We start from the raw sequence: 17,221 nt of genomic DNA, 5'->3' as shown, positions 1-17,221 counted from the left end.
GTGAGCTTTGATTTTATTGGATTTTATGATGTGGAGTTTAAAGGGGATACATTGTAAGATTTCAAATAACAATGAAGTAACTATTGATGAAAGTTGCATAGATGACAGATCTAAGGATGCACACTATTGGGCTTGGTTCGGATGGATGGATCTGACCTACATTTTCCGGATGAGTGACCAAGTTAAAGTTTTTGGAGCAGATTTATTCCAAAGTAACTGTAGGGCTTATTTTGACCAAACTTGCATGGATGATACATTTAAGGATGAACATTACTGGACTTGCTTTGGATGCTGGATCTGATCTACATTTTGCAGATGAGTGACCTGGTTGAAGTTTTTGGAGCAGGTTCATTCTAAAGTTCCTGTAACAATTTGCTGTACCTTGACCAAACTTGCATAAATGATTCATCTAGGAATGCACAGTTCCAGACTTGCTTCAGATGCTGGATTTGACCTATTTTTTCTACATGAGTGACCAGATTAAAGTTTTTGGTGCAGGACTGTTACCAAGGAACTATAATGATTATCTGAACCAAACTTGTAAGGGTAGTGCATCAATGGATAAACATGCTCAACCTTGCTTCAGATTTTGGATTTAAATAACATTATCTGGATGAGTTGTGATATGCACTAATAGATTGTAAGTTATTGTGGGACTTTGCCTTACTTGATGACAACATTTGTTGAGGTTAGCTTTGTAATCTCTGATTACATATGTTTTTGTAAAGCTATACCTTTCAGGAGTAAAAACAAAATTTAAAACAAACAGAAGAAATCTATTAAATTCTCAATTACTCTTTAATGAAATTAATAATTTCATGACTTAGAGAATAAAAAGGGGGATATCTAGTGTCATCCACAATTATAATAGAGCTTTTAGGTTTAAGCAGGGACTTTTAACAATCAAACAAAAATAAATAAGCAGCAATTTTGGATCGTCCGACAGACTCTTGCATAATGAATAATAGAAAAAATAAATAACAATATCTATATTCTATAAAATAATTGGATTTCTTTCATTTCTGTATAAAAATAATTATAAAAAGACAAAAGATTCATTTTACAATTTATATTCCTGGAAAAAACTGACAGAATTTGCACGGTTGTTACCGCATGATCCCATACTACTTTAAGTGACTTTTCATTTGCAAGAATTTTTGTTTTTGCGTAATTATGCGAGGTAGTGTGCTCGTGAAAATATCATTCTCGTGTATATTAGTTTTCCTATAGATTAAATAGAGCAATAACCACAGTTCTTGAAAATTTTCTTCAGCTAATAATTAAAAGACGAAATGATTATCTCGCGAAAATATAGTGTCACGAAAATGTAGTAATCTACAGTATTAAAACAGCAAACGATTGAACCCGATTCATGCAGGGTCTCTCACATTACACAAGGATTCTGCACTACTGGTTTGTCAACAATAACATTAACATTGCAGTCACTGTATAAACTTTTACTACTTTCATACTAATCATCCAATGTACTATAGAAAAGAAAGACTTTGAGTTTGTGTAATATTTTTGGAGGTTGTTGAATAAGGTGTTGGTGGAGTGGTAGTACCTTTGTTTTACACTGGTCCACACACCATACCCAATTTTCAACCTTTTTTCGTAACAAGCTTTTCCAAAACCTTACATATAAATGACACTGCATCAACCTTTTTTTTATTTGACCACCAAGTACATCCTACTTATTCTCACACTACAACACATAAAGCAAACACTACATCACGAATCTTTACTTTCCATTTAGCATAAATTGAACAACTTACCATTAGTACTGCTCCTCCAAGTCAACAAGATTCAACTGTATTTAAAGCAAAACCTTACTCTCAAATATAAAGGACACAGCAGCCAAGCTTCTTGGGGAATATCTTTTTTTTTACAATGTTCATACTTGACATCAAGAACTCAACTAAACCCTTTTTAATTTTTTTTTCTCATAAAAAACAAACTATCAATAGAAAGTTTCATTTTCATAATTTACATAATATAGACTTAGCATACAAACATTAGTACCTAAGTAGTTATCTTCCAATGCACTATAGAAAATAAATTTGAGCCAGAAAGACTGAGTTTGTGTAATAGTTTTTGGAGGTCGTTAGATCGCCTGAGCCGAAGGTTCAAGTGAGCTTTTCTGATCAAAATTTGTCTGTTGTCGTCATCATAAACTTTTCACATTTTCGTTTTCTCGAACCACAGGGTCAATTTCAAATCTCGCCACAAAGTATCCTTGGGTAAAGGGGATTCAAGTTTGTTCAAATGAAGGGCCATGCCTTCTTCCTAGAGGAGATAACTATGATTTTGTGAAAAATTATGGCATCATTCAAAAATCTTTTTCTCAAGAACCACTATGTTTGAAAGTATGAAACTTATGTGGAATCATTGTGAGGTAGTGTAGATTCAAATTTGTCCAAATGATGACCCCCGTGGGTAGGTTGGGCCACAATGGGGGATCAAAAGGAAAAGTACAGCGAAGCCATAATTGGTCATATTTATTTGGAAGCATCCTCAGGTAGTGTAGATTCAAGTTTGTTCAAATCATGACTACTGGGGGCCACATTGGGCTATCATATTTTTACATAGGAATGCACAGGAAAAATCTTGAAAAGTCTTCCCAAGAACAACAAAGCCATGGATTGGTCATATTTATATGGAAGCATCCTTGGGTAGGGTAGTGTAGGTTCACTTTTGTTCAAATCATGACCACTGGGATAGAGTGGGGCCTCAATGGTTGATAAAAGTTTTACATAGGAATACATAGGAACAAATCTTTAAAAATATTCTTCTCAAGAACAGCAAAGCCATGATTACATATATTTATATGGAAGCATCTTCGGGTAGTGTAGAATCAAGTTTGTTCAAATCATGACCCCAGGGAATACGGTTGGGCCACAACGGCGATAAATTTTTACATAGGAAAAATCTTTAAAATCTTCACAAGAACAACAAAGCCATGATTGGTCATAATAATATAAAAACATCCTCAGGTAATATAGGTTTAGATTTGTTAAATCATGACCCCCAGGAGAATAGAGAGATGGAGGGGCAATAACGGGATCAAAGTTTTGCAAGGGAATATAAAGGGTATATCAGTAAAAAATTTCATCTTAAGAATGGCAAAGCCATTATGTGTCATATTAATTCAAAAGCATCCTTAGGGAATGTAGATTCAAGTTCGTTCAAATCATACCTCCCTTACCACTTTTCATATTCAAACTTTTCAATACTGAACTGATTTCTGCTTTTTCCTAGTCAAAGTGCTCCAGTGAGCGATGTGGCCTCTGGGCCTCTTGTTAAATAAGGTGTTGGTGGAGTGGTAGTACCTTTGTTTTACACTGGTCCACACACCACACTCAATTTTAAACCTTTTTAGCACTTTTGAGCTAAAGGCTTAAACAGCTAATGTTATGGCCATTTGTGCAGTGTGCATAAACCTTTAAGAATATGGGCCATATCTCAAGAACCCCTTGGCCAATTGTTGTCAAATTCGTCACATAGTATCCTATAGTATTGTTCAAGGCATCACCCTGGGGCAAAATGCGTGGTTTCAAGGTCCCTTCAAAGTTGACCAAAAATTATGTTTTGTTAAAACGTTGATATTTTGCTTACTATAAGGACAAGGGTCATCAAATCTTGTCAGTTGATGCATCTTAGGACGTCTAATCGTTGACTTAAGAAGTAGGTCACAGTGACCAACTTTTTGAATATTGCAAGAATACATTTTCAAATTGATTTAGAGGCATATTTTTGACATACAAAGGCTGTCACCTAAAAGTAGGTCACCATGAAATGTTTTTTGAATTCTATGGCTAATCTTTTTTAAAACAGGCCATTGTTTCAGATACTGAGAGGTTTATAATCATCAATCTTTGTAAGTTGATGCCTCTTTGGGCCTTTAAACATATTTACCAAAAGGTAGGTCGCAGTGGCCTACTCTTTGAATTTTGAAGGCATTCGTTTTAAAATAGTTTCAGAGGCATATATTGAAACTTTGAGGCATCATGTTTGTCAGATGATGCATCTTGGGTCCTTAGAGTACGTCATCTGAAAAGTAGGTCACCATGACCTACTTTTGAAAGTTTATTGCTACATTTAAATGAAATATGAAGATAACGAACAGTATTCAATCTCGAAAGTCCAATGAAACGATACAAATTTGGAGCAGAGCAAATACAGACCTCAAAATTTAGAAGTGGGATAATGTGCCATGGAGGAGTGAGCATTCCCTGCCGACCGGTCACACCCGCCGTGTGCTCCTTGTCATGGTCGGGAAAAAAACCCGGAAATATCCGTTGACAGTTCAATGTATAAATTATGGCATAACAATCAGTACGAAAAACGTCAGTCAGCATTTGTCATTGTATCGACCGAAAAACTTGTGTCCCCGGAGAATGTCAACTAACATGTGGTGACCTAGTTTTGAAATTTAATGGCTGTAGTTAAATACTTTTAGGTTCTTATTGACTTTATCTTCATCTTGAGACCCCAGAGAACGTCAACTGAAAAGTAGATCACTGTGACCTACTTTTGAAAGTGTATGGCTATAATAAGATATTTTCAGTAACGTATTGGTTTAGAATCATCAAATTTTGTCCGTTGATGCATCTGGGGTCCTCTGAGTATGGCAACAGAAAAGTAGTTCACTATGACGTAATTTTGGAATATTATGACTATATTTAAATATTTTAGGTACTAATTGGCTTAGAATCATCAAACTTTGTAGGTTGATGCAACTTCGGTCTTCGGAGAATGTCAACTGAAAAATAGGTCACCATGACCTACTTTTAAAATGTTATGGCTTTATTTAAATATTGCAGGTACTTTGGCTTAAAATCATCCATACTTTGTCAGTCAATGCAACTTTTGATCTCAGAATATGTCAACTGAAAAGTAGGTCACCGTGACCTACTTTTGAAAGTTTATAGCCGTATTTAATTTTTTCTGGTACTAATTGGATTAGAATCGTCAAACATTGTCAGTTGATGCATCTTGGGACCTCGAATATCATCAACTGAAAAGTAGCTCACCCTGACCTACTTTTGAAATTTAATTGCTGTATTTAAATACTTTAGAAACTAATTGGCTTATCAAACTTTATGGGTTGATACATCTTGGGTCCTCAGAGTATGTCAACTGAAAAGTAGGTCACCATGAACTTCTTTTGGAATTTTATGGTTATATTTAAATATTTTAGGTAGTTATTGACTTAGAATCATCAAACTTTGTCAGTTTATACATCTAGGGCCCTCAGATTATGTCAACTAAAAAGTAGGTCACCTTGTCCTACTTTTTGAAAATTATGGTTATATTTAAATATTTTAGGTACTAGTTGACTAAGAATCATCAAACTTTCTTTATGGGTTCTCGAATGTTTTAATCCAAATGTACATGTAGTTCATGTTGACCTACTTTTGGAATTTTAATGCGTTTTCTTAATATACAGGGTAATTAGAGGCTTTCACTAGAAGTGATAGGTTGTACAATTTATCAGAAGAGCGATCCAAGGCCCATGGGCCTCTTGTTTGTAACAAGCTCTGCCAAAACTTTACATACAAATGAAACTGCATCATTTTCTTCTTATTTGACTTCACAACATATCCTACTCATTTGCACCTTTCACCACATGAAGCACACAATACACAAGAAATTTGAACTTTCCATGAAACAAACATGAAAAAAATTTATAACCAGCACTACACCTCCCAGTTTACAAGATTTAATTGTACTTTATGCTAAACATAACCTTTAAATACAAAAAAAAAAAAACAAAGCAACTAAGCTTTTTGGACAAAATTATATTGAAAAAAAAAAATCTTTTTATGTAAGAAAATTTTAACAATCTTTAAACCTGAAAATGTTATGAACTCAAACAATTACATTCTTTTTTCATTCTTTTTTCTCGTTAACAAACAAACCATCATTATATAAATCATGAAGAAAGTTTAATTATGATATTTACATAATATATGTAAACTTAGCATACAAACATTAACTACTTTTACACTTATCATTCAATGCATTTTTGAAAACATATTTGAGCCAGAAGGACAATTGATCACCAGCACTACACCTCCCAATCTAGGAGTTCCACCTGTAATTAAAGCTAAATATTACCTTTAAATACAAAGGACCCGGTAGTCAAGATTCCTGGACAACATTGCATCTTATTATGCAGGAAAATTTTTTATAATCTTCCAACCTAAAAACAATTTGAACTCACATTTTCTCATTAAAAATCAAACCATCACTAATTCAATCAGTAGATAGTTTAATTATCGTATTTGTAAAATATATATAATCTTTACATTCAAACTTCACCTACTTTCATGTTTATCATATTAGAAAAGAAATTTGAGCAAGAAAGACCTCGAATTTGTTTAATATTTTTTTTTGGAGGTTGGTAAATAGGGCGTTGGTGGAGTGGTAGTACCTTTGTTTAACACTGGTCCACACACCACACTCAATTTTCAACCCTTTTTGTAACAAGCTCTGCCAAAATTTTACCAACAAATGGCACAGCATCAATTTGTTGTTGTTTGACTACACAATATATCCTACTTATACTCGCAATAAACTCATAAAACAAATTACTACACCATAAATCTGAACTTTCCATGAAGCATAAATTTAACAATTGATCACCAGCACTACACCTCCCAGTCTACAAGATTCAACTCTACTTTAAGCAAACCATTACCTTAAAAATACAAAGGACCAAACAGTCAAGCTTCCTGGACAATATTAAATCTTATTAGACAAGAAAATTTTACAATATTCAAACCTGAAAGCATTATAAACTCAAACAATTAAATCCTTTTTAATTTAATTTTTATGCCCCCGGATCGAAAGATCCCGGGGGTATATTGTTTTTGTCCTGTCTGTCTGTTTGTCTGTTTGTCCGTTTGTCTGTCTGTCTGTTGTCAACTTTAACCTTGCCCATAACTTTTGATTGGATGGAGCTATGACTTTCATATTTCACATGTGTATTCCTTGTGACAAGACCTTCCTCTGGATATCAACCACTTTGACCCTTTGACCTTGACCTAGGAGTTTGACATACTTTTGAAAAACTTTAACCTTGGCCATAACTTTTGAATGGTTGGAGCTAGGGCTTTCATACTTCACATATGTAATCCTTGCGACAAGACCTTCCTTTGGATACCAACCACCACTTTGACCTTTTGACCTTGACTTAGGAGTTTGACCTACTTTTGAAAAACTGTAACCTTGACCATAACTTTTGAATGGTTGATGCTAGGGCTTTCATACTTCACATATGTAATCCTTGTGACAAGACCTTCCTTTGGATACCAACCTATTTGACCCTTTGACCTTGACCTAGGAGTTTGACCTACTTTTGAAAAACTTTAACCTTGGCCATAACTTTTGAATGGTTGGTGCTAGGGCTTTCATACTTCACATATGTAATCCTTGTGACAAGATCTTCCTTTTGATACCAACCACTTTGACCTTGACCTTGAAGTTTGACTTTTATTAAAAAAACTTTAACCTTCCCCATAACTTCTGAACTGTTGTATCTAGGTCTTTCAAATTTCATTGGTGTATTCCTCAAGACAAGACCTTTCTTTGGGTATCAACATTTCTTATCTTTTGGCCTGGATTCTGACTTGCATTTGAAGAAACTTTAACCTTCGCCATAAGCTGCCATACGGGGGCATCAGTGTTTCACAAACACATCTTGTTCTTATTAAAAACAAACCATCACTACATAAATCAGTGGAAAGTTTATTTATCATATTTACATAATATATATAAACTTAACATGCAAACTTTGACTGCATACGCACTTATCATACAGTTTTCACTGGCCCACACACCACATTCAATTTTCAACCTCTTTCGTACATGTAACAAGCTTTGCCAAAACCTTACATTCAAATGACACTGCATCAATTTTTTTTTACTCCACAATACATGTTTATCCTTACATACAAATGACACTATATTATTTTTTTTTCTTATTTAGCTCCACACTGTATCCTTCTTATTTGCACACTTAACCACTTAAAGCATACACTTCACCAGAAATCCGAATTTTCCAAACAGCATTAATTGAACAATTGATCACCAGCACTACACCTCCCAGTTTACAAGATCTGACTGTACTTAAAGCCAAACATTACCTTTAAATACAAAGGACCCAGTAGTCAAGTTTCCTGGACATTACTCCATCTTATGCAAGAAAATTTTTACAATTTTCAAACCTAAAAATGTTATGAACTCAAACAATTACATTCCTTTTTTCATTTTTACTCATTAAAAAACAAGCAATCACTATTTAAATCAATCAAGACTTAATTAACATTAACTTTTATTACACTTTGTAGCACAAAATGACATTGAAAAACCCATTAGTTATTTTACCCTTAAGTATACCAGACAAAACATAAAATATCTTGTTAAAAACTGCTGCCATTCCAGTTTACACTGTAAATCAAATATGATTAGAGAACTACATTATCCAATGCACTATAGAAAAGAAAATTGAGCAAGAAAGCCTTCGAGTTTGTGTAAAATTTTTTTTTGAGTTTTGTAAATAAGGTGCTGGTGGATAAGTCATCCTCAATTATAATATAAACTTAACATACAAATTTTAACTACTAACATGCTTATCATGCAGTGATCCTTGTCTTACACTGGTCTACACTTACTTACTGTGTTTAATTCATCTTCATATCAGGTGGTACATAAGGCAGCTACACAGTCCCACTACTCAGCCCAATCCTTTGGTCTACTATTTCCATTGTTCTACATGAGAATCTGATCTGCTTCAACTCACTCTCTGCTGTTCTTCTCCATGTTGTCTTTGGTCTGTCCTTTTTCTTCTGTTGTCGGGTGTCCAGAAGATGCTTTTTCTGATGATGGCTGACCTATCTCTCCTTCCGTCTCCCAATCTCCACAGTGATGTCTTTATGTACTGACATCTCTCTGAGGTCATTGTTGGACACTAGATTTGGCCATCTGATTGAATATTGTCTGTAGGCATCGATTTACGCAAACTCTCATTTACTTCGTGGGGTTTTTAAATCCGAAACTACCTTCGTTCTGCTCCATAAAGAAAAACTGATTTTACATTTACTATTGAAGATCATCAGCTTAGTTCAAAGGTCAAATACATATAGGAGGAGGTCCAAACTGGTTTTAAGATGGCAAACACATGACAGGCTTCGTTGATTCATGATATAATGTCCTCGTCAGTATCTCTTGATGTTGTTACAATGCTAACAAGGTATGTGAAGGTGTTTACATCTTCAAAATGTTTCCATTAACTTGTACGGATTTGTTCTGTGCATTAATTCTCATTATTTTGGTTTTCTTAAAGTTGATGTTTTGACCTAAACTTCTAGATTTTTTTGAGTTCGGTTGTTTCTCCTGAATGTGCTTATGGGTGGGTGAGATTAGACATAGGTTTTCTGCATAATCCAGGTCATTTAGTTTGTTTTCCAATCTCCATTTAATGTTATCCTGATCTCTGGTGGATACCCTCATGACCCAGTCTATGGAAACTAAAAATATCAGAGAAGACAATAAACAACCATGTTTTAGTCCTCATGTTACAGGTAACCATTCTGTTTGACCGTTGTAAACATCAAGCTACACTGAAATCCTTCATGCGGTACTCTGATGATGTCAATAATATTAAATGGTAGGCTATACAGTCTCAAGAGCTTCCAGAAACTTTCCCGATGTATACTATCGAAGGTCTTTTCAAAGTCTATAAAGCAGAGGCATAGAGAAGACTGACATTCTATTGACTGCCCTATGATGTTTCGCAATACAAATATTTAGTTGCAGCATGGTCTTTCTGGTCTAAACCCTGCCTGCTCCTTTCTCGATTATGCATCAATTTCGTTATTGCACTCTATTTTATCTCCCTTTTTAGATTAGTATATTAATAAGTCCATTATTCTATTTTGTTGGTACCATAATTGGTTCTCAAATGTCTTGGAACAGTTTTTGATGTTGCTTTAATGTCTGCTTTTAGTGACTTATGGGATTCATCTACTCCTGCAGCTTTGTTGTCCTTCATCTTTCTGATGTCCTTTTGTATTTCCTCTACCTTATATCCTCTACATTGAAGTCAAGTTCTGTTATCAATTTCAATATCAGGTGGTTGACTTGGTTTTCCTCTATTCAGAACTGATCTAAAATTATCTTTCCATTATGACACTGTCCTTTGAAAGGGTTTTTAACAATGTTCGAATTGTTTGTAAATTTTCTAGACATCATTTTGGTGGTCTTATAGAGTTCTTAGATATTTCCAGTCCTTGCCGCTTCCTCAGTTTTACATGCTCTGTCTTCTGTATGCTTCTTCTTGGCCCACACTTCTCTTGATCTCTCTTTTCTTGTCATTGTAGGTCTCTGTAAGGTTTCCAGCTCTGAGTTGTCCTTGCAGTTTAGAATCTTTGATCTGATCTCCTTTTTCTCTGATATGAGTCCATGTATCAGATGCTAGCCACTTCTCTTTGATGCTTGATGTTATCCCACCTTTCGTTGATGTTATTTCTATTATCCATGATCTCTAATGTAGATAATTTGTTCCTCAGCTCCAACTTAGAGGCCTCCTTTGCCTCAGGTTGTTTAAGTTTGTTCAATGCAGTCTTCTTCCGTCCTTGCACTTTCCTCATCGCTTTTTAACGTAAGTTGTATTTTGACACTCAAATGTATGTCTTAATATCTGCACTTCTATGCATCCGGTCATCTCCGACTGATCTTCTCCACCTCTTGTTGATCATGATGTAATCGATCCGATTCTTTTTTTTTTCTTGTCTGGAGAAACCCAGGTATACTTCTGCGCAAAGATAGTTTTGCAAACCACTAGCCCATTCATCTCACTGAAATCCAGAAGGCGTTCTCTATTTTCATTCATCTGTCCAGTGCACTCCCATGCATGTCTCCTTGCAGCAGTTATCACTTCCAACTTTAGCATTTAGGTCTATCTTCATATCATGTTTTTGACTTCGATGAAGCACATTCTGAAGCTGGTTGTAAAAAGTATCCTTTTCACCATTATCTGTATCATTGATTGGTGATTAACACTGAATCACACTTAGTTTGATGTGTTCTAATCAAACATAGCATTTTGTATTTGGTCATTTACTGGGTATCACTCTATCAATGCCTTTGGTGTTTCCTTGCTCATCTTTAGTCAAACCACGCAGATAATTTCGATCCTTGCCTAAGTATATGATGTTCACACCACTACCACAAGTTATTTTACAGAAGCCTGTCCAAAGCACTTCACTAATGCCGAGAATTCTCATGTTATATTGCCTTTTCTCTTCAGTGATCTGCACTGTTCCGCTAATTTCAACCTTAGTACGCACATTCCATGCTGCTATGTTCATGTTTCTGTTTGGTCTCAGTCTAGAAGTTCTGTGATGATTTTCCTGACTAGATGTCATTTTTTTCATTTCCGATGTAACCCACTGATGAACCAGGTGATACTTTTCTTTGTGGGTATGTTTCTGTAGTCAGTGTTTACCATAGTTCTGGTAGAAGGACTGGCCCCATGCTGCAGGTGTAGTCCCAATAGCCAGCATAACCCTTTTCCACTTATTACAGTGATGTGGGGCTTAGACCTTAGGAGATCTGGTTCACACATCACACACAATTTTCAACCTCTTTGGTAACAAGCTCTGCCAAAAAAACTTAAATACAAATGATACTGCATCAAATCTTTCTTGACTCCACAATGTATCCTACTTATTCTCACACTTCACCATAGAGCATACACTACACCAGAAATCAACTTTCCATGAAATATAAATTGAACAATTTATCCCCAGCTCTACCTCACCCAGTATATAAGATCAAACTGTAAGTAAAGCAAAACATGACCTTTAAATGCAAAGGACACAGCACCCAAGCTTCCTGGATAACTTTACATCATATTTTGCAAAATAATATTTACATTCTTCAAACCTGAAAATATTATGAAATCAAACAATTACATTTTTTAAAATCCATTTTTCTCATTAAAAAACAAGCCACCATTACATAAATTAGAAGAAAATTGTATTATTATAGTTTACATTACAGATAGAAACTTAACATACAAAATTTACCTACCTACATCCTTATCATCCAATGGGCTAAAGAAAAGAAATTTGAGCATGAAAGATTTCGACTTTGTTCATTTTTTTATTATTATTTTTGGAGGTTGGTAAATAAGGTGTTTGTGGAGTGGTAGTACCTTTGTTTTACACTGGTCCACACACCACACTCAATTTTCAACCTCTTTTGTAACAATCTCTGCCAGAACATGACATACAAATGACACAGCATCAATCTTTTTTTTATTTAACTCCACAATATATCCTACTTATTCTCCCACTACAACACATAAAGCATGCACTACACCAGAATTCTGAACTTTTCATTTAGCATAAGTTGAAGTAATATCCATTAGTACTGCACCTCCTAGTCAACGAAACCCAACTTTACTTAAAGCTTAACATTACCTTTAAATAGCGAGGACCCAGTAGTCAAGATTCCTGGACAACATTGCATCTTATTATGCAAGAACATTTTTCAACCTTCAAACCTGAAAACGTTATGAAATCAAACAATTACATTTTTAAAATTCATTATTTTTCTCATTAAAACTGAAGCCACCATTACATAAATCAGTAGAGAGTTTTATTATCAAAATTTACATAACAGATAGAAACTTAACGTACAAAATTTAACTACCTACATCCCTATCATCCAATACACTAAAGAAAAAAAATTTGAGCAAGAAAGAGTTCGACTTTTTTTTTTCGAGGTTGGTAAATAAGGTATTGGTGGAGTGGTAGTACCTTTGTTTTACACTGGTCCACACACCACACTCAATTTTCAACCTCTTTCGTAACAAGCTTAACCAGAATCTTACATACAAATGACACTGCATCAATTTTTTTTTTATTTGACTCCACAATATATCCTTACATACAAATGACACTGTATTATTTTCTTTTCTTTTTTGACTCCACAATATATCCTACTTATTCTCACATTTCAACATATAAAGCATACACTAGAACAGAAATCTGAACTTTCCTTATCTCCAGCTCAACACCTCCCAGTATACAAGATCCAACTGTAATTAAAGCTAAACATTACCTTTAAATGCAATGGATACAGCAACGAAGCTTCCTGGATAACTTTACGTCATATTTTGCAAAATAATATGTACAATCTTCAAACCGAAAATATTATGAAATCAAAGAATTACATTTTTTAAAATTCTTTTTTTCTCATTAAAAGGCAAGACACCGTTACAAAAATTAGAAGAAAATGATATCATAATTTACATAACAGATAGAAACTTAACGTACAAAATTTAACTACCTACATCCTTATCATCCAATGCACTAAAGAAAAGAAATTTGAGCATGAAAGATTTCGACTTTGTTCAGTTTTTTTTGGAGGTTGGTAAATAAGGTGTTGATGGAGTGGTAGTACCTTTGTTTTACACTGGTCCACACACCACACTCAATTTTCAACCTCTTTTGTAACAAGCTTAACCAGAACCTTACATTCAAATGTCACTGCATCAATCTTTTTTTATTTGACTCCACTATATAACCTTACATACAAATAACACTGCAATATTTTTTTTCTTTTTTGACTCCACAATATATCCTACTTATTCTCACACTTCACTATAGAGCATACACTACACCAGAAATCTGAACTTTCCATAAAACATTAATTGATCAACTTATCTCCAGCTCTACACCTCCCAGTAAACAAGATCCAACTTTAATTGAAGCTTAACATTACCTAAATACAATGAACACAGCAGCCAAGCTTCCTGGACAACTTTACATCATATTTTGCAAAAAAATATTTTCAATCTTCAAACCTGAAAATATTATGAAATTAAACAATTGCATTTCTAAAAAAAAAAATTCATTATTTTTCACATTAAAAAAAAAACAAGCTACTATTATATAAATTAGAAGAAAATTATATTATCATAATTTACATAACAGATAGAAACTTAAAGTACAAAATGTAACTACATACATCCTTATTATCCAATGCACTAAAGGAAATAAATTTGAGCAAGAATGATTTCGACTTTGTTCAGTTTTATTTGGAGGTTGGTAATTAAGGTGTTGGTGGAGTGGTAGTACCTTTGTTTTACACTGGTCCACACACCACACTCAATTTTCAACCTCTTTTATAACAAGCTCTGCCAGAACCTTACATACAAATGACACTGCATCAATCTTTTTTTTTTTTTTGGACACCACAGTATATTCTTTTTAGACTCACATTAAACACATAAAACATACACTACAACAAAAATATTTACTCTCTATTTAGCATAAATTGAACAATGGATCACCAGCACTACACCTGCCAGTTTATAAGATCCAACTCTACTTAAAACTAAAGTTTACTTTTAAATACAAAGGGCGTAGTAGTCAAGATTCTTGGACAACATTGCATCTTATAATGCAAAAAAATATTTACACTATTCAAACCTTAAAACATTATGAAATCAAACAATTACATTTTTTAAAATTTGTTATTTTTCTTATTAAAATACAAGCCACCATTACATAAATTAGAAGAAAGTTTTATAATCATAATTTACATAACAGATAGAAACTTAACGTACCAATTTAACTACCTACATCCTTATCATCCAATGCACTAAAGAAAAGAAATTTGAGCAAGAAAGATTTCGAATTTGTTCAGTTTTTTTTTTATTATTATTATTTTTTTTGGAGGTTAGTAAATAAGGTGTTTGTGGAGTGGTAGTACCTTTGTTTTACACTGGTCCACACACCACACTCAATTTTCAATTTTCAACCTCTTTTGTAACAATCTCTGCCAGAACATGACATACAAATGACACAGCATCAATCTTTTTTTTTTATTTAACTCCACAATATATCCTACTTATTCTCCCACTACAACACATAAAGCATGCACTACACCAGAATTCTGAACTTTTCATTTAGCATAAGTTGAAGTAATATCCATTAGTACTGCACCTCCTAGTCCACGAAACCCAACTTTACTTAAAGCTAAACATTACCTTTAAATAGCGAGGACCCAGTAGTCAAGATTCCTGGACAACATTATATCTTATTATGCAAGAACATTTATACAATCTTCAAACCTGAAAACATTATGAAATCAAACAATTACATTTTTTTAAAATTCATTATTTTTCTCATTAAAACTCAAGCCACCATTACATAAATCAGTAGAGAGTTTTACTATCACAAGTTACATAACAGATAGAAACTTAACGTACAAAGTTTAACTACCTACATCCTTATCATCCAATGCACTAAAGAAAAGAAATTTTAGCAAGAAAGATTTCAACTTCGGTCCCTTTTTTAAAGGTTGGTAAATAAGGTGTTGGTGGAGTGGTAGTACCTTTGTTTTACACTGGTCCACACACCACACTCAATTTTCAACCTCTTTCGTAACAAGCTTAACCAGAACCTTACATATAAATGACACTGTATCAATCGTTTTTTTTTACTCCACAGTATATCCTTTTTAGACTCACATTAAACACATAAAACACAATACAACACGAATCTGTTCTTTCCATTTAACATTAATTGAACAATGGATCACCATCAATACAACTGCCAATTTATAAGATCCAACTCTTCTTAAAGCAAAAGTTTTCTTTTAAATACAAAGGACATAGCAGTTAAGATTCCTGGACAATATTGCATCTTATTATGCAAGAAAATATTTACAATATTCAAACCTGAAAACATTATGAAATCAAACAATTACAATTTTTAAAATTCATTATTTTTCTCATTAAAACTTAAGCCAGCATTACATAAATTAGAAGAAAATTGTATTATCATAATTTACATAACAGATAAAAACTTAACATACAAAATTTAACTACCTACATCCTTATCATCTAATGGGCTAAAGAAAAGAAATTTGAGCATGAAAGATTTCGACTTTGTCTAGAATTTTTAAAGGTTGGTAAATAAGGTTGGTGGAGTGGTAGTACCTTTGTTTTACACTGGTCCACACACCACACTCAATTTTCAACCTCTTTTGTAACAAGCTTAACCAGAACCTTACATACAAATGACACTGCATCAATCTTTTTTTTGATTTGACTCCACATTATAACCTCACATACAAATGACACTGCATTATTTTATGCCCCGCCATGAATATATGTTTGTCATGTCCGTCCTTCTATCTGTCTTTCCGTCGTGCTTTGCGTTTAGCTTTGTTCAAAGCTCAGGTTTAAAGAAACTATAGAAAATATTTTTATCAAACTTCATATGCTGATAGATGTTGATGAGAGCTATGCAACTGCATCAACATTTTTTTTACCTTGACCTTTCATTTGACCTTGACCTCACTTTTCTCAATTTGTGTTTAATTCAGTTTTAAGTAAACCATTCAAAATATTTTTATCAACTTAATATGCTGATACGTATTTGTGAGAACTATTCAACTGCATCAAATACATTTAACCTTGAACTTTCCTGTGACCTTGACCTCACTTTTCTTAAATTTGCATTTTGATTAATTTTAAAGAAACCATTTAAGATATAACTTATGCACTTATGTATAATTTGGTGAGAATATATCATCTATATCCAACTTTTTAGATTTCAATTTTAAAGAAACTATTCAAGATATTCTCATCAAATTTCATACACTAATACAAATTTTCATGTAGCATTACTAATATACCCTCGGCGGGGCATTCATGTCCTATGGACATATTTCTATTTTTTTTTCTTTTTTGACTCCACAATATATCCTACTTATTCTCACACTTCAACACATAAAGCATACACTAGAACAGAAATCTAAACTTTCCATAAAACATAGATTGAGCAATTTATCTCCAGCTCTACACCTCCCAGTATACAAGATCCAACTGTACTTAAAGCTAAATATTACCTTTAAATACAATGGACACAGCAGCCTAGCTTCCTGGACAACATTGCATCATATTATGCAAAAAAAAAAAATTACATGCCTTATTCAATAGAAACTTAACATACATAGGTAGTACCTTAACGTTTTTAGGTAGTACCTTTGTTTTACACTGGTCCACACTCCACACTCAATTTTCAACCTCTTTTGTAACAAGGTCTGTCAGAACCTTACATGATGAAACAAGAATATGAATTGTCTCATTTATTGTTGTCCTTTTGTAAGTTTTTTCGTCAATACATTAGGACTT

The sequence above is a fragment of the Saccostrea echinata genome, unplaced genomic scaffold, assembly GCF_033153115.1.
Source record: "Saccostrea echinata isolate AGI-Se365-2 ecotype Australia unplaced genomic scaffold, CSIRO_AGI_Sech_v1 ptg000003l, whole genome shotgun sequence".
NCBI lineage: Eukaryota > Metazoa > Mollusca > Bivalvia > Ostreida > Ostreidae > Saccostrea > Saccostrea echinata.
The sequence above is the reverse complement of the archived record's forward strand: the minus strand, read 5'-3'. Positions refer to the sequence as shown.